At 38.3% G+C, this 22,283-nt stretch overlaps 1 protein-coding gene across 4 annotated transcripts in view; it reads right to left on the bottom strand.

The window, feature by feature from the left end:
- The window catches only part of PLCB1 (phospholipase C beta 1), a 700,435-nt gene that overhangs the window by 250,684 nt on the left and 427,468 nt on the right, over window positions 1–22,283 (bottom strand). Inside the window, exons 1-2 of one of the 4 annotated variants that reach the window (XM_036826679.1) lie at window positions 12,894–12,978; window positions 12,288–12,475 (exon numbers count right to left, since the gene is read on the bottom strand). The exons of the other annotated variants lie outside the window; for them this stretch is intronic. The gene's annotated coding sequence lies outside the window, so the exon portion shown is untranslated. Of the gene's footprint in view, window positions 1–12,287; window positions 12,476–12,893; window positions 12,979–22,283 lie in introns of those variants that run through there. 4 annotated transcript variants of the gene reach the window in all.

The following is a 22,283-nucleotide window of genomic DNA, read 5'->3' as shown; positions in this document are numbered from 1 at the left end:
AAAAAAGTACCAAGGTGCTAGAATATGGAATATAAAATGTAAGACCCACTTTAAAACAAATCAGAGATTAAGATAATATGTTATTCCTTTAAGAAATGCCTTTTTAAGAACCCAGTTTGGGTGAAGAACTGTTTTCTAAGAATAAAACAGACATGGGTTTAATGTATAATGGGTAAAAGATGTAGTTGATTAAATGTTTTATTTCTAGAAAAGGCAATTTATCTGTTGTTCTAGTTATAAAATTCATTTAAAGCACTGAGCTCTTAGTGATCCCATTGTCTAAAAAGTGCCTTTTTTTTTTGCTTCCTCAAGGACATACTACTAGGGGATTCTTGCAAATCAATGTATGAGAAAGATGCAACAATGAATAGAGAGTAAGTGTGGTTTGTGGACCAGCAGCCTCGCATGCCCTGGGATCCAGGTAGGGATCCAGAATCTCAGGCCCACCCCTGACCTACTCAGTCAGGATCTGCATTTTAATAGGATCCCTGGGTGTCTTGTTTGCACATGAACTTCTGAGAAGCCCTGACCTGAGGAAATACAGTTGACCCTTGAACAATGTGGGGGTCAGGGGCGCCCACCATCCATGCAGTTGAAAATCCACCTATATAGTCTGCCTTCCCTATATGCAATTCTTCCCTATCCAAGGTGCTGCATCCACAGATTCAACCAACTTCAGATCACGTAGGACTGTAGTATTTACTATTGAAAAAAATCCTCGCAACTCAAATGCCTCATTGTTTAAGGGCCCACTGTCTTGTCATGAGGTGGTCTATCCCTGGAACACCACTAGCTAATGCATATTTTCAGGAAGTGAACAAGTTGCTCAAGAAAGATTTATTAGCAGTCAGTTTTGGAAAACTAAGGGGAGGGTACAAGCTGATGTTCTGAAATAACACAGTCTGGTCTTGAATGTCACCCCCTGGAGGCAGTGTCACTGAGGGTCAGCCTCCCTTCACTCACTATAACAGAACCTTCCTCAAAGTGTCACAAGGCCATGTAAAGTCCATCAAAATTTCTGGTATATAAAATAACGTGGTAAATTTCAAGCTATTATAATTAATTTTGCAAAATACTAGTACTGTTAATGATAAAGGTACCCCCTCCCAAGAAAACCCCCCCAAAATTCCAAGAACAGTAAGGTGTATTTTAGGTGAAAGCAATGTCATATGGTCACTGGGATCATACTAAAGACTTCAAGAATGTTCAGCTTGTGTGAAGCGGGCAAGAATCTAACTGGGAGTAGAAGGGTCCATGGCAGAGACTGGCAAGCGTCACAATGGGGATGGTGGGGGCAGAAGATGGGAGGGGCCTGGGCAGTTGGCTTACTTGGCAGAGGAAAGTATCTGGGCTTGGGATCCAATATATTAGGACCTAGGCTCAACCTTGGCTGCATGTCAGAATCACCCAGAAGCTTTAACAAATAAGATGCCTGGATCCCACCCTCGGAGGCTCTGATTGGTTGGTCTGCCTGCAGTCTGGGCTTCGGGAGTTTTACAAGCTGCCCAGGTGGCTCTAATGTGTAGTCAAGGTGAGACTGGGCGTGGTGGTACCTTCCCTGTGGCATTGGTGTCACCTTTAAATGAGATAATATATGTCTAGCACTTGGCACAGAGTCTTGGCCCTTAGTTAGTAACGGTTCAGTAAAAGGTAGTGGTTATTGTTACCATAATGTTTTGGGTGACTAGAAGTTGCATATAATGAAATGTGTTTTAGTCACCCACCAAAATATGTGAAGAACTGTGCACAATACTGATACCTGCCTCTGAAGTGTGTACAATGTGAGGTGAAGACAGGCAAGAAAAGTGTGTAACAGCAAATGCTTCTCAAGTGGGAATTCCCACGTGGCTCTACGGTGTAGAGCACATCTACTGCAAGTGCTCAGAAGATAATGTCTCATTATCACTGACACCACCCGCCCCATACACACAGGTGGACACTACTTGAGGGAGCACTGAATCTGAATTGTGCCTTCAGAAAAAGAGGCTGTCTTCCTTTATCTTGCCTTCTAAATTATTATCTTGTCAAAATGATTAAAAGGAAAAATAGAGCTCTTTGATTTTCTCTGCTCTCTAGGGCTGCAGGGTAGACAAAACTTTTTTCTTTCAGTTGGTTTCTTTTATGTTTATTACTTACTTTTTTTCCTGGTGATCAGAATATATGTAATACACTAGAGTGGTAGGCAGAGTAATGGCTCCCCAGAGGTCTCTATCTCTTAATTGCTGGAACCTGTGTATGTGCTGGGATACAAGGCAAAGGGATGTTAAAGTCAGATGGAATTAAGGATGCTAATTAGCTGATCTAGGGTGATTATCCTGAAATATCCCAGCGGGCTCAATGTACAGTTGACCCTTGAACAACGTGGGGGTTACGGGCAGTGACCCTCAGAGCAGCTGAAAATTTGCACAGAACTTGACAGTCAGCCCTCAGTATCTATGGTTCCACATCCGCTGATTCGACCAACTGCAGATCCTTTGTATACAATCTGCATATAAGTGGGCCCGCACCATTCAAACTTATGTTGTTCAAGGGTTCACTGTAATCACAAGGGTCATTAAAATTGAAAGAGGGACTCAGAAAAGAGAATCAGAGAGAAGTCTGGGTGAGAAGGATTCAGTCCAATGTTGCTGGCTTTGAAGATGGAGGAACGGGATCACAATCCAAGGAATGCAGGTGGTCTCTAGAAACCGGAAAAGGCAAGGAAATAGATTTTCCCCAGGGCCTCCAGGAAGAAACACACCCTGCTGGCACTTTGATCTTAGCCCAGTAGGACCCGTGTCAGACTTCAGACCTTCAGAACTGTAAGATAATAAACTTGTGTTGTTTGAAGGTACTAAATTTGTGGGGGAAAAAAAAGACTATCAATTTTACCTACTACTGGACTATATTTAGTTATATAAACAATTAAATTCCTACAAAAGGAGCTAAAAATAATTCAACAGATGTTTCTTCTGTATTTTACATTTATACAGTAAGTTGAACATAAAGAAGACAATTCAGACGATACTATTTCAGAGTTTGTGATAGCATATTGGGTTGGCTTTTTTCTTGGTACTCTCTGGACAAATGAAATCTTCAAAGAATCATCAGCTCAATCATCTTCAGGCTCCTTCTAGGTCCTTCTAAAATTCCCTGTTCAGGCTTCCTTTGCTCTATTTCTATCATTTTAGTGATACCATTAGTTTAAGTAGGGCCACCTCCCCACAAGATTAACTTCTCAGAGGCAGGGGCTGTCTTATTCTCCTCCTTCCACCAGAGTATAAATTCCAGAAAGGCAAGAGTTCGGTCTGTTTTGGTCACTCATGTAACTCAAGCACCTAGGACTGGGCAAATCAAGGAATAGTTTTCAAAACATGTTCATGCCTAGTTTTCTTCTTCTTCTTCTTATAAGGCCACCAGTCACATTGGATTAAGGCACCACCCTTATGACCTCATTTAACCTTGATTACCTCTTCAAAGGTGCTCTCAAAATACAGTCACATAGGGGGTTAGGGCTTCAACGTATGAATTTCTGGGGACAAAGTTCAGTCTGTAACATTTGCTATGTAAGTAATACAACATGAGTTCTGGTTCCACACAGAATTTAGAAAATAATCAAGTTAGAAACAAAACCCAAGGCAATATATAAGCATCTGGTGGAGAGACAGACCACTACTTTGGTGACTATTCCACCATTCCCCAAAATAATTTTGATAAATATCTCCTTTATCTCCCCACCTCCCCTGGAGGGCTCTTCAGACCAGACACCATGCCAGAAGCTATGTTTTAAATATATTTGAACTTTTCTACAATTCCAAGTGCAGAGCCTCGCATGAAGTAATACATACTCAGTAAGCATTTATTGAATCATACCTTACATAAGTCTCAACTATTTTTTTATAGTAACTGATAGTTATGGCTATTCACCCCAACACCAAAGGGACAAGCAAACTTGGCTTCAATTTTTTTTTGGAAATTTTTATTTTGGTGGGGACTGAAGTGATTATGTAAAATCTTACAATTTCAAAAGCTAAAGTGGCTTGAGAAGTCACATGATTCAACGTTTCTATTTTATAGTCATGGACTGGAACACTCAGAAATGTTTAATAATTAATCCATAGCCACCCAGCTAGGGAAAACTAGAACCCAGGACCTCTGACTTCATGTATTACTTGTCTCTTGGGTTTTAATTATTATGTTACATACACAGATCTCAGTATGAGCAATTCTGTATTAAAACTCCACTAATTTGAAAAATTTATAATCTCAGGTAAGAGTGTTATAAGCCGGGACACAATGGTGACAAATGTACAACTATATTATTTCTTCCCCATGCAAGTTTGCAGGATGAATGCAAGTACTCTCAAAAATAGAAAGAAAAATTAGAAAATAGAAAAACAAAAGACTCCTAATGTCTTCAAACAGAAATGTCTCTGCTCACACGTTTTTTTTTTCTGTTTCTCCTTAACTCCTTGAAATGTCATGGAGACCTCTTTTGAATGGGCTTGAATACATTCTTGTTGGACTTCCCTCTTGTTTGGACCATAATGATATTATTATATAAGAAAGCAAAGAGTCAAACTGCCAGACCCCCTCTTGAGAGGGTCCCTGGGCAGGCTACATTAAGAGCAGTGCTGTGCATTATCAGATAATTGTTTTAATTCTTACTAATTAATAATAACCCAACTCATTTAGTATAAGCCCTGAGAGAATTCTCTATTGGTACTGCTCAGAGCTAAGTAGATCCTTCATGATCCCCCTCTTGGAGTTCCCAACAGTTTTTATATTTGATAGCTCTAGAATTAGTCCTCCAAAATAGCAAAGAAAGCAGATCATTTTTTGTTCTTAAAATTTTGGCACAATTTTACAAACTATATAATGCTTCTGGTAAGTTAAAATACTTTCATCTACTAAAAGATATTTTTAGGCCTGCAAATTTAATAAAAATATCATCATTATATAACTTACAGCAAAAGTTCATCCTCTACATTTTTATGAACTCCTAAACTAAAACATACCATGTGATGCTGGAGATCTATGTCTCAAAGATTCCACACTGTGTTTATATGTGTCCCAGTTTTTGTAGCTCAGACTTTTGAGTTAATATCATGGTTCTGGATTTTGAAATTAAAATTTGTGAGCTTTGTTTGCTTAAAAGGTATAGAGGGGTTGAGGGTAGTGCTGCATGTACAGACTATGGTGTACTTCTATGGGAAACAAATTGTTCTTCATCTAATTCTCATCAAAACAAATTTTGCAAAAAATGTGCAAAGGAGACCTGTTGAATCTGCAAATTTAAAATTCCAAGCTTTTCCTATTTGAGAGTGACCACTAGGGTCTATGGCCCATTGGGATTTGTCATTGTGAGTATCAGACTATACAAGGCCATAAGGAAGTGAGGAAATTAGCAAGCCTGGCCTAGCCACTGGCCCACTATCTGCTTTTAAATGCAAATTTGTTTTTCTCTACTCCATATCATGTTGATAATAAATCTGCCATCATCACATTTAGTTGTTTAACGTGTTTCTTTGTGAAAAATGTGCCTGGAACAAAAGCCAAAGGGTGGAGTTGGTGAAGTGATCCAGAAACATGATTCTTCAGACACATCCTCTGTGATATCAAGGGCATGTCAACTCTGTAGGTCATATTGCTTTTCCAAAAGTCAGACAATGGAAACAATTTAATAAAAATGTCTTTGACCCAGTTTAACTGATGTGATCAATCAATGAGGCATGTTTATTCACTCAGGTCTGCATGCATTCAGCAGGTGTTAATTGAATGGTGCTGAGCTGGGTGCTGGAGTGGATTGGAATACAATATTGAATAAGACATGGTTCCTCTTCTCAAGGCATTTTTACAATTTGGCAGGAAACATAAAATGTGAAAACCATGAAGAGGTATTAACAAACTGTCAAATTTGTATAGAGAGGAAGCAATAAGCTTCATTAGAGAAGAGCTGGGAATTTGGAGATAGTATCCAAATTTGAATTTAAAGAATGAAGAATATTTGAACACTTGGAGCTGTCAAGGAGCAGGGGCCACCTCAAGTTTGGGAAACACTGGAAGTAATGCTAAAAAAAGCACATTAGCATGAGGACCCAGAGAAGAGGGACTCAGCTAAACTTGAGATTCTGAGATGTGACAACTCAGCCAAGACTTGAGAGAAAGAAAAGAACTGAAGTCAAGAAACATAAAAACTTGGTAGTTCTAAAAAGATGTAGTAATATGATTAAAGGCAGGGAGACATGAACCAACATGGTATACCAGAAACTAGGCTCTATTGGGTTATAATGGAGTAAAATGTGTATACAGCATCATGCAAAGAGAAGAGGTTGTAATTTTTTCCAACTCTACCTCATCTTGAACCATTCTGCAAGAGGCTGGTCTCCGGTTGAGCCAAACTGTGACATCTTCTGAGGTGTGCACATTTAAGAGTCAGTAAACTGGAGGACTGGCAATGGAGTCTGTCAATGCCATATGGCCCTTGCTCATATGACAGCATGGTGGCACTAGCTTGAGGACATGTCTTACGTCTGGCATGTGAGAGTTCCTGAAAGGATCTAGATACAGGTCCTAGAACCTGTAGATATGTACCTAGAACAGAAGCACTGAGAGTCTGGGGTGTATTTTGCTCCCAGAAAGTGGGCAAAAGCTCCAAGGATCACATTTAGAATGTGGCCATAGCATGGGTAAGGATGCCTAGTGGGGACAATGGGAGGGTGAGCTCTTCTGAGTATAAGTAACAAAAGACTAATGATTCTTCAGATAATGGTGGGTTAAAGGGATGCTTGAAATAGGCACCAAGAGGTGCTATGACTAGACTCCTGCTGCTATTCAGGGAAACAATTATTCCACAGAAACATGAAAATCTAGGAAAATCTACAGTGTAAGGTCAGATGGTGGTTACCTTTTGGTGGGGAGGTAATTGAGGAAGCTTGCTGGGGTACCAGAAATGCTCATTTTCTATATGGGTGGTGATTATGTGTGTGTGTGTGTCTATAAATTTATCAAGACTTACACCTGAGAGTTATTCACTATACTTGATGTAAATTATACCGTAATAAAACGTAAAATTTAAGAAAGAAGAAACTAAAGATGAGGTAGTCACAGTTCCTGGTTTTGAATCCTACTGTTGATATGATTTATGTATTCACATATTTACAGAATGCCTACTTGGAATGGAGCAAAGTATCCTAGCATTTACTATTCCTTCATATTTTGGATATTATCAAAATTTACCACTTGGTTTTAATCCTTCTTATATGATCTATCCTCATTTTAAAAACATATGAAGTAAAAAAGTTATTCAAAATGATTCTTATTAATAAACTAATTCCAGAAGTGTTCTTCCTGCAGTCAATTTACAAATGTAGACAGAAACCAATATTGTTTTTCTCTGCTAGAGTGCTTCATTTCATTTCTCTAAGGTCTTTATATTTGTGCCCTGCAAACACTCATTTAAATGCAGGTGTGAGGATTCATAAGCTTCTTAGCAGTGACTCAGAGTGCTGACGGGTCCCTTTTTATGATTTTTCCAGACAGAGAGGAATGGTTCAGCATGTTAAGTGGCTACAAATGGTATAATTCAGTCATAAATGGCTGCTACACGTGATTGCCTACTGCCACTAAATTTCTCTACCTTAAATGTCATGTGAATACACTGGAATTTCATTTCTCCTTCTCCCAATTTAGTTAAATAAAGGAGGATCCAAAGTTCAAAATGCAAAACTGAAAACTGCCCTCAAAAGCATTTTGTGGTTACTACTAGGTATGCACAAGGAAATGAAGGAGAATTACAAATGAGATTCCAGAAAGCTCAAGAATCAAGGGGATGCTCTTTGCTCAAAGGAAGGATGAAGATCAAAAAGTTCTCTCAACAATTCATAAGTTAGTACATGAGATATACTAGGGATCAAATGTTCATTCCTTAGAGATTCTCCTGGGCTGGGTATGTTACATCATGTTCCTTAGAAGCAGAGCCTAAGATGGGGACCCTTTTTTATTGCCCATTTTTTAAAAATTTGAAGCAGAGTTGATTTACAATGCTCTGTTAGTTTCAGGTGTACAGCACAGTAATTCAGATATATACAATTATTTTTTAGATTCTTTTTCCTTATAGGTTATTACAAAATATTGAGTATAGTTCCCTGTGCTATACAGTAGGTCCTTGTTGGTTATCTATTTTGTATATAGGAGTGTGTATATGTTAATACCAAACTCTTAATTTATTTCCCACCCCGCTTTCCCATTTGGTAACCATAAGTTTGTTTTCTATGTCTGTGGGTCTATTTCTGTTTTGTAAATGCGTTCATTTGTATCTTTTTTTTTTCTTTTTTAAAGACTTGACATATCATACGATATTTGTCTTTCTCTGTCTGGCTTACTTCACTTAGTATGATAATCTCCAGGTCAAGATGGGGACTCTTAAGCCAGTGATTTTTTTAAGGGAGACTCTTGGGGAAAACATATAAAGAAATAAGAGAAGCAAGATAGGGAAGGGGAAGCAGGTGGGCAAGGATGTGGTTCCATCTGGTGACTAGTCTCAGCCTGATCTCAGAGGAAGTATTGGCACATGCATGGTACCATAGTGTTGTCCCAACTTGAGGCAAGAGGGCTGACCTTTGATATCACTCCATAAGTCAGTCACTGGCTACAGGCCACCACTGGGTACAGGGTATTACGTCCCATGCATTTACAGGCAAGGCAGCTCCTGTCAGCTGAGGACAGTTCTCAGAAGAAGGGGGTGACCTAAGAGTTGTTGGCAACCAGCACACACAGCATCTGGGGGATAGATGCACTGCCTTAGAAAAGGGATGGAGTAGAGCACCAACTGCATCTCCATTGGGCTGCCAGATTTTTCAACTCAGCTTTGGGCAGTAGTGTGCTGGTAAATGTTTAAAACCCAGCTCTGGGGTTGGGCATGGGGGAGAGGAGCCCTGATTTATAGTACTATTTGCCAATTTCCATCATATAAATTCTCCCAGCATGGCCAATTCTGATCTATCAACATGACTCACTGAATGTGGAGTTGGGAAGAAATGAGCAGAACCAGCTCTTGTGAGCTCGTGCAAGTTGATACTAGCACAACTCTGGCTTATAGCATCCACACTTTCTTCCCTATCCTGGCAAATCAGGATTCATGGTCAACGTAACTGAATGGTAGCTGAGATACAGAAGTTTGGAGGAGTCCAGATCTCTCTAGTCGAAATTTCTGAATTCAGAGGAGAACTACTCATGAGCCTTTTTTTTTTTTTTTTAAGATTTTGTGGGTTTTTTTGATGTGGACCATTTTTAAAGTCTTTATTAAATTTGTTACAATATTGCTTCTGTTTTATGTTTTGGTCTTTTTGGCCACAAGGCATGTGGGATCTTAGCTCCCCGACCAGGAATCAAACCCACACCCCCTGCATTGGAAGGCGAAGTCTTAACCACTGGACCACCAGGGAAGTTCCATCATTAGCCATTTTTTGCAGGTGGTATGACCAAGCAGACCTAAGGTGACGTACCATCCTGGTTTGCCTGGAGCTATCTCAGTTTTGGCACAGAAAATTCCTCCTGCATCCTAGAGAAACTCCTGAATCCTGGACAGGTAACCTTAAACTTTAAGCAGACCCCATAAAGTGCTACATGTTTTAACATTGTTTCTTCCTGATTGCTCAGTAAACTGTGAGCCCCTTGAGAGCCTAAATGGCATTTGATTAAAATCCCATAGCACTTATCACAGTGCCTGGCACATAGTAGGTACCAAATAAATCATCGCTAAAGTGTATTTAGTTGACACTGCCTTCTATTTATCTGACATTGCTTCCCCCCCAAAATTTTCATGCATTCAGAAAGCATGTCAGATATTTTTCACACACATTTAGAGTGGGCACTTAGCAGAATGCTAAGATGGTCCTACATTAATGTCTAACACTGGAAACAAAATCCTAGAAAGGAGACAGTATAGCAAGAAGTTAATGTTACACACCTCATATGGGACTGAGAAATCCTTTAAAAAATATTTTGAGAATGTTGTAGTCATTGTATCACCAGCAGGGCTTATTGACATGATTTTTTTTTTTTAACATCTTTATTGGAGTATAATTGCTTTACAATGGTGTGTTAGTTTCTGCTTTATAACAAAGTGAATCAGTTATACATATACATATGTCCCCATATCTCTTCCCTCTTGCATCTCCCTCCCTCCCACCCTCCCTATCCCTCCCCTCTAGGTGGTCACAAAGCACGGAGCTGATCTCCCTGTGCTATGCGGCTGCTTCCCACTAGGTATCTATTTTACATTTGGTAGTGTATATATGTCCATGCCACTCTCTCACTTTGTCACAGCTTACCCTTCCCCCTCCCCATATCCTCAAGTCCATTCTCTAGTAGGTCTGTGTCTTTATTACCGTCTTGCCCCTAGGTTCTTCATGACTTTTTTTTTTTTTTCTTAGATTCCATATATATGTGTTAGCATATGGTATTTGTTTTTCTCTTTCTGACTTACTTCACTCTGTATGACAGACTCTAGGTCCATCCACCTCACTACAAATAACTCAATTTCATTTCTTTATATGGCTGAGTAATATTCCATTGTATATATGTGCCACATCTTTATCCATTCATCTGTTGATGGACACTTAGGTTGCTTCCATGTCCTGGCTATTGTAACTAGAGCTGCAATGAACATTTTGGTACATGACTCTTTTTGAATTATGGTTTTCTCAGGGTATATGCCCAGTAGTGGGATTGCTGGGTCATATGGTAGTTCTATTTTTATGAAGTAAAGTTCAGACTCCCTGAACTTCCGTCTCTCAGAACAGTAATATATTATTGCTTTAGGGATATAATTTTGAAGTGGGGCGGTATATTAACCATGCCTTTTTATTTTCTGCTTTTCTGATGCCTTGACATCTGGGGCCTTGCTGACACTGAAGGGACTGCCCCTCCTGGGTCAAACTAATTCCTAGAATAGTAAACAACTCATGCTAAAGGTTCATATGCAAACCAGCAAATCCAGAACCCCACCCTCCAACCCCTGACTTCCTCTGTTGGGCCCTTATACTTCCTGCCTTAATCACCCAGGCCAACTCTTACACCCCAGAGCCAACTGAAGTTATTCAAACCAGCCAATCCTCAGCCTTGCCCATTCCTTCCAGTGGAAACCACTGTAAAGTTCTTGCCCACATTTTCCCTTTGCTCCTTCCACCTCCTGACTGACCCTAGTGCTTCCCCATATGGCCACCTGTAGCATGGTGTGGCCCCTCCTTTTGGGAGCTATGAGTAGCAAACTATCTTTCCAATGGCAGTTGTCTCCTGATCTGTTGGTCTCACCATAACTAATAATAATAAAACCTACATTTTAAAACAGGGGTGGAATTGTCTTCCATGGGCCAGAGTGTAGGACTTACTGAATAGCTTGCAGAAATGGGCATGTAGAGCTCTAGTTCCCCATCAAGAAGATTTAGGTATGATACAAGAGGTAGACTGTTTACAAAATGGCCACCATGATTCTTCTCTCTGTAACAATGCCCTTGCCAGGTTCCCTTCCCCCCTGCCGACCCCTCGCCCCCCGACACCAACTCTAGGTTTGGCCAATGGGACAACAGTAAATGTGATGCCAGCAGAGGTTTTAAAGGTTTTTGCTCATGGGTCTTACCCTCCTTTGCTGCTGGGAACCCTTCTGCTACCAATGAACAAGCTCAAGTCAGCCCACTGGAGGATAAAAGATTTCTTGGATAGAGGTCTCAGCTATCTTAGCTGAGACCCTAGACATGTGACGAGGCCATTCTTGGCTGTTAAGCTGCTACCAAGCTACCTCAGACCAGATCTGCCTAGTCAACCCACAGAATAGTGAGAAATAATAAACATTTATTGTTCTATTCTACCCCATGCAGCTGAGGAGACTGCCTTCCAGAACATTACTAAAGTCTACTGTCATATTATCAATTGGAAAAACTTCATATAATTCTAGAGAACTCAAGATATAGGCCAGCTGGATTCCTCTATGGTTGCTCAATTCTTGTTATGGGAAAAAATGAAGAGATCATAGTTCGAACATTCTCAGAACTTTGTAAAAAAAAAAATCCATTGTGTTTTTTACTTTAATTTGATACCATATCCTTAAAATAGAATCATGGACATATTTGAGGAATCACTGTTCATTGTCCATGTGCTTTCATACTTTCAGTTAATAAGAAACAATTAATTATATATTTACATATTGAGAAATCAAATTGTATCAGGTAGGAATTATCATATTAATGCCATGAAACAAACTTCCCCAACACATAATGGCTTAAAACAATAGGTAACTATTTGCTTACACTTCTGTGGGTCGGTTGTGTGGTTCTGCTGGTCCTGACCTGGCATGCTCACATGCCTGCAGGTAGATGGTTGGTTGACTTAGGATGGTCTTGACTGAGACAGCTGTGGGTACCAGCTTTGCTCCATGTGTTTCCTCTTTTCGCAGGTTAGTCTGGGCATATCCTTCTCATGGTGTCAAAAGGCAACTCTAAGAACAAGCCCAATTGCACTGTGAATTCATGTCTGTGAATTTCACATTTGCCAACATTTCATTTGCCACTATGAGTCACATTGTTGAGCTCAAAGTCAGAGTACAAGGTAATTATAAAGTTACATGTCTAAGGGCATGGTTACAGGGGGTGGTGACAGTGAAGAAATGGGGCCAGTAATGCAATCAATCTTCCAACAAAGTATAAAGCAGCAAGTATACCTAAAGGAAAATGAGTACTCTGAAAACAAACTAGATTAATGTTCTATCATCTGTCATAAAGCTTGGGAATGCAGACATACGTTTATTAAATTATTTCCATTGAACTAATATTTATTCCTATCAAGATGTTGTGACTGCTACAGGAAATATCCTCAAGTCTGTATATGATTATCCATCTTATTATTGATCTACTCACTTGTGCTTATATATGAGAGGCTTAAAGAAGAGTTTGAATCATTGCTTCAAGTTACATTGGAAGATATGAAACAGTGTGATTTATTTCTCAGGAATCCAGGTCATGGTTGATTTCTTTTTTGATGACCCTGAGTGGTAATGGACAAAGAAGAAAAGTGTAATGTTTAAAAAAGAAAGAGAGAAATAACTGAGGAACAAGGAAGGGCTGTTTCCCCCCAAAAATTTAATCTAATTTCTACACTCTGGATAGTCCTTTAAACAATAATGGTTGGAACAATCTTTGCATATAACTTTCTATCTGTAACATATTGACTTCTCTTACAAATAACTTAGATATGTTCTCCATCATAACTTCCAGTTATGGTCCTTGTGACCAATCAACAGATCCTTTGTATTCCATTTCTTATTTAGGAGAGGTTATTTCTTATTCATTAATTTTTATGGGTCAATATCTTTGTTCCCTTCACTCACTGTGCTTCAACAGATCAAAGACTGTTCAGTTCTGATCATCTATAACCTTCACACACTGAAATTATGGCTTTAATCACCCTGGAGACAAGAATGTATTATACAGAAGTGACTGTCTCATGTCCATCCAAAGAAAGTTGGTTCATTCAGCAAAAACATTAATGGCAGATATAATATATACCAAGCACTGGACTGGTGTCTGGAAAACACACAGAAGCACAATGTTTGCATTGTCCTTGCCCTAACTAAGCTATTCATCAGTGAAAACAAAGAAATGAGTACACCAAAAGTAAATTACAAAGACTTACAACAGTTAATATTATAGTTACTTGTTAGTAACTTTTATTAGAATACAGAGATGAAAGAGCTCTCTATGGCCTAAAGGGGCAGATTTACTAGTTGCTGGAGCAATTTTTTAGGACATGTTCACAAAGGCGGAGGCCCCACAGCCCACATTGAGTGGACTCAGTTGTAATGAGAATCTGGTGTATATAAAAGCACAAGTGGTTTTCACAGGACAACCGAACACAGTAAGCAGTAATGAGCTCCTTGGCATTTTAACTTTGAACACAAAATCAAACAAGGAAGACAAGAGGGAAAAAAGCCAAAAGTAATTGATAACCTATAAATTAGCTAAGAGAAGAGAATTAGCATGGTTTGTTGTATATGCATTTACGTTTAGCCTTTTAAATTTATTTAAAGAAGGTTTTGTTTGTTTTGTTTTGTTTTTTAATGTCAGTTCTCATCAGACCCCTTAGATACTAAACTAGGACACCATATTGTGAGAGAATTTTTAATTATTTGTTTTCCTTTGCTGGTATAAGATTGCTTATATTAGAAGGTCATCAAAGAATATGTGAAACTATCTTATGACTGAATGTGGTGGCTTTCAAGACTTAAAAATATTTATCTGTGATACATCTACAGATAATACATGATTTGATTGTTTCCTTAACAGCATTCATTATTGCCCTTCATTCCTTTACCCTCTGTTCCTCTGTTGGGGTTCTTTACTCCCTTTCTAAGACCTGGCCTTAGAGAATTAAGGTCAGTTCTGCAATATTACTTCTTTACTTCCTACAGTACTCTCTGTTTGCTCCTCATCTCAGCTACAGGTCTCACTCACCATCACTCATAGGTTTTAAAATCTGAGAAATTTAGGGAATATATATAATATTATGTAGTTCATTAATGACTATCACTTAAAAATTTAAAACAAAAAATGGCAGGAAACATAATCCCATGTTCAATTTTAGTTCAGCTAAAGTGAAAAATGAATGAATGCTTAAAAATACTACTAAGAAAAATAAGTAATGAATTCTTTTCTGATCCTTACAGATCCATGTTCCTCAAATACATCTAAAATGAGCTTCCATTATTTAAGCGTGTGTACACATATATACATATATATGTACTTATATGTATGCATGCATATACATATACGCACTTATGTGAAAGTACATATATATGTATAATACTTATATGAAAAATTGGAAAATCATAAATTTAAATTATTGTCTGAAAATACTGTTTAAAAGTATGTCAGTGTTGTGTCATTTCCTGTTAAACTCTATTTAGAATTAAGAATGTCTAGTCAAAGAGAGTTCTTTTATTCTCCTTGGTCTCTTATTTATTGCTTTACACTTTGTTCATCCCAGACTGAAGATGGGCTCACAGGAATGCCTTTCACAGCCTAGCACAGTCTCTGAAATCTTAAACTGCATTTTCTAAAAATTGAGATATGAAATCAGTTTAAGTGTTTCAGGAGGACAGGCTCAACTACTTGCCTTTAATGAAAATTAGGTAGAAATGCCCACCAACTATCAGATGTCTTTCAAATATTAATTTGATCAATTGTGAAGTAATTTATAAAATTAAAGAAATTATATTTCATAAACAATTTTTTAAAAAAGCATACTGCCCCTGAATATGTGAGAGCATATATGATTTTAACTGGGGTAATATTTTTATTGTATTGTATAAATTAGTCTAGTCTATGACTTATTGAATATGCAAATGTTTGAAGTATGAGTGTCCTCCATGGAGCAGGAAGGTTTGTTTCCTACTCAATTTGATCAACCAGTTTCAAGTGGTGATTGATGTACGTCTCTAAGCTTGTTATTGGTATAGAATAAAGGGATAAAACAAGTGGCAGGGACCACAATTTCTGAAGGTGGGGTGGATATCAACTCTTATATGATGTTGGGCCAAAGGCAAATCAAATCAAGATGATTACAGGTCATAATTCTACCTGAAATCCAGCCTTACTTTATAAACAAGTCAGATGAATATGAACCCCCTCTGCTAGCACTCTTGGGTGAGTTGAGAAACAGCCAAGAGTTTCCCCACTAATGGTAAATCAAATCTGTCCACCAAAGGGATGACTAAAACCCCAAAGCAGGAGAATTTATCTCCTGACAAAGTGCTAAGGTGGGGTCACTGCTTGGTCCAGGTCTAGTTCAAAGGACAAAAGGAGTAGTCTCCTAACTTCTCATGACTTCCCTTTGCTAAATTTATGTCCGAGTCAAGAATGAAAACATGGGAGCCACATGGAATCTACCTACCCACAGACATGTTCTGCGGGCACAACAGTCAGCCTCCATGGTGAGAGGAAGACTCCTGCTGGGGTCCTGATGCTGTCTACTCTAGTCTCCGTGTCTGCTTCTGACTCCGGTTGGAAGAAAGGATAAGTTAGACAGTCCCCACTTTGAAATGCTTCACTTGAAAGTCCAAAACAGCTATTTTCTTCCTCTCTAAATATTTGAAGACACACAATTTACTGATGTTCATCAGACTCATAGAATAAACATCATGATGTCTGATTTCTCTGTTGCATCTGTGCATCTTGGAGCAAGTCCCTAAATGTCACTGAGCCTCTGTGTCCTCATATAGCAGTCATTGGGTTAGACACAATGGCTGATTTCCAGTGGGGTTGTGGAGGGCCTGTTTGGAATAGTATTAGAAACAAGTACTAGAGGAGCTTTGTTTTAACTACCGTTGTGTCTCCTCCCACCAGGCCTCTGTTGGTGCCCCTCTGATGTTCCCCTTTACCATTTTATTGCATTTGGACTTGAACTTTCAACTGCCAGCCTTTGTATCTTTTTGGGTGGAGTGATTTTCCTGTGGCCAGAGACTGCTTAGTGTCTAGCAGGCTGGAAGTGCCACAGAATTAATATCCCCTGGAAACAGCCTTCAACCAATGACTAAAGGAAGTTGGTGGATAAATACCCCAGCTCCCTTGCGTCTCAGGTGGGAAAACCTGAGGATCATATTCGATCCTGTCTCCCAGTTTCCAGTGGGATTGACTCTGGTTGCCCACAGTGGTAACTAGCTTGATAACATCCTATGTGACTACATTCCTCCCCTGTCTCACTTGCCCCATACCTCCAACACTATTTCCTGGAAACTCCTTCAAAATAAACTATTTCCTGGAAACTCCTTCAAAATAAACTATTTCCATTCAAATCCTTGACTTAGGACCAGCATCAGACTAAGATACTTTCCACCATTAAGTGTTTTGTGATAGAAAATAATTAAGAATCATAAATATTTATTAATTCTATTTTCTAATGACTCTAACATTGTGTGAGCTGAAGATTCCCTACTCTTAACCTTATCATTTTAAATAAGATTGCTCTTTGCCTCTTGATTCCTTCTCCTTTGCTGTGTACACTGATTGCTATGAACTTTTGAGATCGAATCTCTATGCTTCAAACATGAATCAGACTTTAAAAACAAAGTCTTAGAGGAAATTCTAAAAAGATCCACATTTATCTTACTCCTCTTTTGCCCATGAAATGATATCAGTTCATCAACTACAGACTGCAGAATGTAAGTGCTCAATTATCCTGAAATAACAGGCTTAAAGAGGAGTGGAATTCTCGGATTTTTGTTTTGTTTACATTTGATCTTGTCCTGAAAGTCACGACAGAAACTATTGCTGTAATCACCAATTGATACTCTAGAGTTCTGCTCAGACAGAAACAACAAATGAAAACTAAAACAAAACAAAACAAAACAAAACTCATTATGCCTTTGGGAGCTTAGAGTAAGGCTTGATTAGCAGAGATCAAAGTGAAACCATTGGGAACTCGATCTTTTTAGAGGGGTCAGAAGGATCACATGGCCAGAGTCTAACACTCATGAATGAGGATGTGAATAATTGGGAGCTCTTTTCTTTATTGGTGGAAGTGTAAATTGGTACAACCACTTTGAAAAACAGATGTATACATAAACATCCATACATATATTGTTTTAAACTAGGAAAAAATATATTTAGAAACAGTTCTAATGTCCAAAAATTTAGAAAAGATATATAAAACTCGCAGTAGGTTCAAAAGAGATCTTTTAAAGAGAACTTTTAAAGATGTACAAAGAGATTTGCTCTTCCCTGCTAAATATGCTCCAATGTGTCTCATTGTTCTTTGCATGAAACTCAAATTTCTACTATGGTTTCCAAAGTTCTACATACCCTGGTATCTACATACTGCTCCAAACTCTACTCAGCCCACACTCTTTTTCATACCCTGTATCTCTGCCTCACAGGGCTTCTTGTGGTTTCTCCAGAATCTCAGGATTCCTTGCACTTTTAGGCCTCTTACACTAATGGACTTTCCTGATGTGCTCTACACTCTGATCTTTGCTTGGGAAGCTCTTCTTTTCATACAGATCTTAGCTTAAATGTTTCCTCTTCGAAGCAGCCACATGGCACAGGGAGATCAGCTCGGTGCTTTGTGACCACTTAGAGGGGTGGGATAGGGAGGGTGGGAAGGAGATGCAAGAGGAAGGAGATATGGGGATATGTGTATATGTATAGCTGATTCACTTTGTTATAAAGCAGAAACTAACACACCATTGTAAAGCAATTATACTCCAATAAAGATGTTAAAAAAAATTAAATTAAATTAAAAAGAGTCCTTTAACCAACCACTCCAAATATATATATATATCTCCATCTTGTTACTCCAACAGACATCTTGCTTTAATTCTTTCACGTCATTTTTCTTGTTTATTCATTTATTTGTTTATTGTTGGTTTTCTCCCACAGAGATGTCAGCTCCATGAGATCAGGGACCTTCCTTTTCTCATTTAATATTGTGTCTGCAGTGCCTAGAATAGTATCTGGAACAAGACAGGTACTTAGTAAATATGTGTCTACTGAATGAGTAAATGAACAAATTAATCAGCTTGGTAGTTCAGTTGTGCTTCCTCTGTAGATGGGTGTGTATATATGTCTATATCGTGCATATATGTACCCACATGTATAAACACATATATACATGTATATTCACATATGGTAGTAGATATTGTCATTGCTTCCTCAGCACTTATGCTCATTGTGAAGCAGCCATGGATTTAGAGTAGAATTGACCCAAGTACAGTTGTAGAGGGGTACCCTAATTGGCTTAAAGCCAATCTTATCATCTGGCCATATTTTTTTATTCAGTGATGGGCATATAACCCAGAACTTTGTGATTTTGTTCAAAATTTGAGGAAGAGAAGCCTTATTCTGAGCCTCAGTGTGACCAAGGCAGCACCTAGTTCTATTTTCTGCTGGTGTCAAAATGACAACCAAGAGAAGACCCTGCCTGCATATGAAGCAGCATTCCAGAAGGCAGAGTGAAGAGAAAGTAAGCAACTGAACTCAATGACCTGATTGACCTGCTGGATCAAACCTGAAGCCTTACCACTGGGCTTTCCAGTTACACAAGGCAATAAGTTCTTTCATTGCTCAAGCCAGTATTAGCTGGATTTTCTGTTATTTGCATATAAAACATTGTACTTGACACTGGCACTAAATTCTAATTACTGTTAACATTTTGGGGGTATTTTCTTCCAGGAAATGTTAATGCTGTTAAAAGATAAGATGGTTGTAACCAGAATGCATGTATACTTTTGTGTATTATTTTTTCTACTTATTGTTACAGTATAAGCATTTATTTTCATTCTAATACTTATCTTCACAACCATAATCTTGTTCGATATATAAATATTCATTGATTGCATATACTATAACTTAACCATTTGTCCATTTTCCAGACACATAGGGTATTATCACTCTTCTCATGCTTTAATTTCTTTAATGCTTATTTCCCAGAAATATAATTATTAGGTCAAAATGTATGGAAATTGCTTTACTTTTTTTTTTTTAATTTTTTTTTCTTTTTTAAAGTACACCTGAATTATACATTATTTAATTTTTATTTATTTATTTACTTTTGGCTGTGTTGGGTCTTCGTTTCTGTGCGAGGGCTTTCTCCAGTTGTGGCAAGCAGGGGCCACTCTTCATCGCGGTGTGCGGGCCTCTCACTATCGCGGCCTCTCTTGTTGCGGAGCACAGGCTCCAGACACGTACGCTCAGTAGTTGTGGCTCACGGGCCCAGTTGCTCCGCGGCATGTGGGATCTTCCCAGACCAGGGCTCGAACCCGTGTCCCCTGCATTGGCAGGCAGATTCTCAACCACTGCGCCACCAGGGAAGCCCTGCTTTACTTCTTGAAATACAATGCCATATTGCTATTTAAAATGATTTAAATATTTTAATATCATCAGTATCCTGCCTGTATTAGACTTTATAACAAACTTACTTTTTACAAAAATTTAGATGCACCTAATGATTGATTTCTCGTATGTTTTAATTTGCATCTTCTCTGATTAACTGGTGTTTGGATAATTTCTGATATGTATTGATATTTATTCTTCTGGGAAACATTTGTCACTTTGTAGTTGGAATTTACAGTCAACTTTTCAGACTCATTGTGGCAGATGCTGTCAGTGTCCTAGCAATATCTTCTGGGTCCTCATCACCCCCATGTACTAAGACCAATGACTTTCACAGAAAACAATTGAAGTTCTTTGCTCAGGGAGATCAGCTCGGTGCTTTGTGACCACCTAGAGGGATGGGATAGGGAGGGTGGGAGGGAGATGCAAGAGGGAGGAGATATGGGGATATATGTATATGTATAGCTGATTCACTTTGTTATAAAGCAGAAACTAACACACCATGGTAGAGCAATTATACTCCAATAAAGATGTTAAAAAAAAAAAAAAAAAAAAAAAGCTTTGTTGCTGGTGCCCACTAGGCCCAAGTATGGGATGAGCAGGAAATGGCTGAGTCAAACGCCCTCCCTCACAAACCAAAAGCATCCATCATTCAAAGACTGATGGGAATTGGTGTATAAATACCCCAGCTCCCTTTCCCTCATGTGGATAACAGTAAGGTCAGGTTTTTATATTCTCACTCAGAGCACCCCAGTGGGATTAAGTTTCAGTTGTCCATAGTGGAAATCTGCTTGATGACTCACATTATGTTGGCTGCCTTCCCTTCCGTGTGTCACTTCTCACTCCTACATTGGTGCTTATTGACATGACCTTCCAAATAAATTCTGTACCCAAAACCTTCCCTCAGGCTTTCTCTCTAGGGAATGTGTCTTAAGACACATATCATATGAGATTTACTGTAGTATAATGACTTACTTAGGCTTTAAAAAATACTTATTAAGAATTTGAAATCTTCCCTACTCTATGTAAAAAAAAAAAAAAAAAAAAAAAAAAAAGAACCACAAAATTCAAAATAAAGCAGTTCACTTTTCTTTAGAAACAGAAGTACTCTGTACAATGTACACCAGCCTTTTAAAATTCTAAAAGCACATTCAAGAAAAAGAAGCAAAAATAACTAATGATTTGTTATGATTTTTAAGCTAAAAGGAGTATTTATTCATTATATCATGGCTTCGGGACTTAGTTTTTTTCTCTAGGGGACTTCTTAGAGCTTTTGATAAGTAAAAATTTATTTCTCCCTAGGCCTCAATCATCATGCTTTAAGGAAATCTTTTGAAATGAAGGCAGCATCTGTTGCAATAACTAGGCCCTTTCATTAAATTTATCCTGTAAGAAAAGCCCACACAGTAACAGATTTTTGACCTCAGTTCAAATAGAACTTTTTGGCTAGAAAAGTCTCAGCGTTAAAATACCAAGAGTAATGGGAACTTTTCATATTTTAAAGTTTTCCAACAACCACAATACACTTTTTCTAGCATATATTTGGTTTGGGCTATTTGAGGTTCACCTGGAGTTTAGATGGTGTTTTACAGATTTCATGAAGAGCCTGTTTTCCCAGTATATATGACCTTCTGTTCTAAGGATTGATAACGTAAAAAGAAATTCTTCTTTTAAAAGAAAGTTTTGCTAAGACAATATCACAACTATACACGCCATGTCCTTTCCAAACACTGCATTTTATAACTTCTAACTTCTTTAGATATTTGAGCATGAGATCTGAAACTCAACTGATCATAAATTCCCTTTAAAGTATAAATTTACTTCAAAGCCACAGCTTTGATTGCTAAGTCACAACTTCTAAATAATATCTTTAAAGAAATTTTAACAACTTCAATGGGCATGTCAACATTCGTTGTTTTTAAGCAAAATAGAAGCAGGTACCACCTACTAATAATGATTATTGCTTAACCTATTTTAAATAAAGTACCATAAAATAGTTTTTGATGTATACCAATGAAGTTACAGGTTTATGGGCATCATGATGTACACTCAAAATATTTGTAATTTGGAAGGAAGATTTTTGCCATCACAATTTAGAGAGATCTTCCATCAAGATCTTGACATTATTGTAGAATATTCCATCTATGAACATCATGAACTCAGGACTCAGGCTGTCCTACAAGGGCAAAATGAAGTGTGAAGATTGAGGCATCTGGATAATTTAGGCTAAAAGTTGTTAATGTAATTGAGTGAAACGGTTCAAGAGAAAGGGGGAGACCGAATGAAATCACCAGAGACCACTGTCAGGGTCACTGTTTTAGCAGTCCTCATTTCATTGTAATTGCAATACTTTTCCCAAACTCTAATACTTGACCCCAGATTTGGCCCATCCTACCTGGAGCTCAAGGTTAAGAACGCACAAAT

This window comes from Balaenoptera musculus, chromosome 15, assembly GCF_009873245.2.
Source record: "Balaenoptera musculus isolate JJ_BM4_2016_0621 chromosome 15, mBalMus1.pri.v3, whole genome shotgun sequence".
In the NCBI taxonomy this organism is placed as follows: domain Eukaryota; kingdom Metazoa; phylum Chordata; class Mammalia; order Artiodactyla; family Balaenopteridae; genus Balaenoptera; species Balaenoptera musculus.
This window is presented reverse-complemented; position numbering and strand designations above follow the sequence as displayed.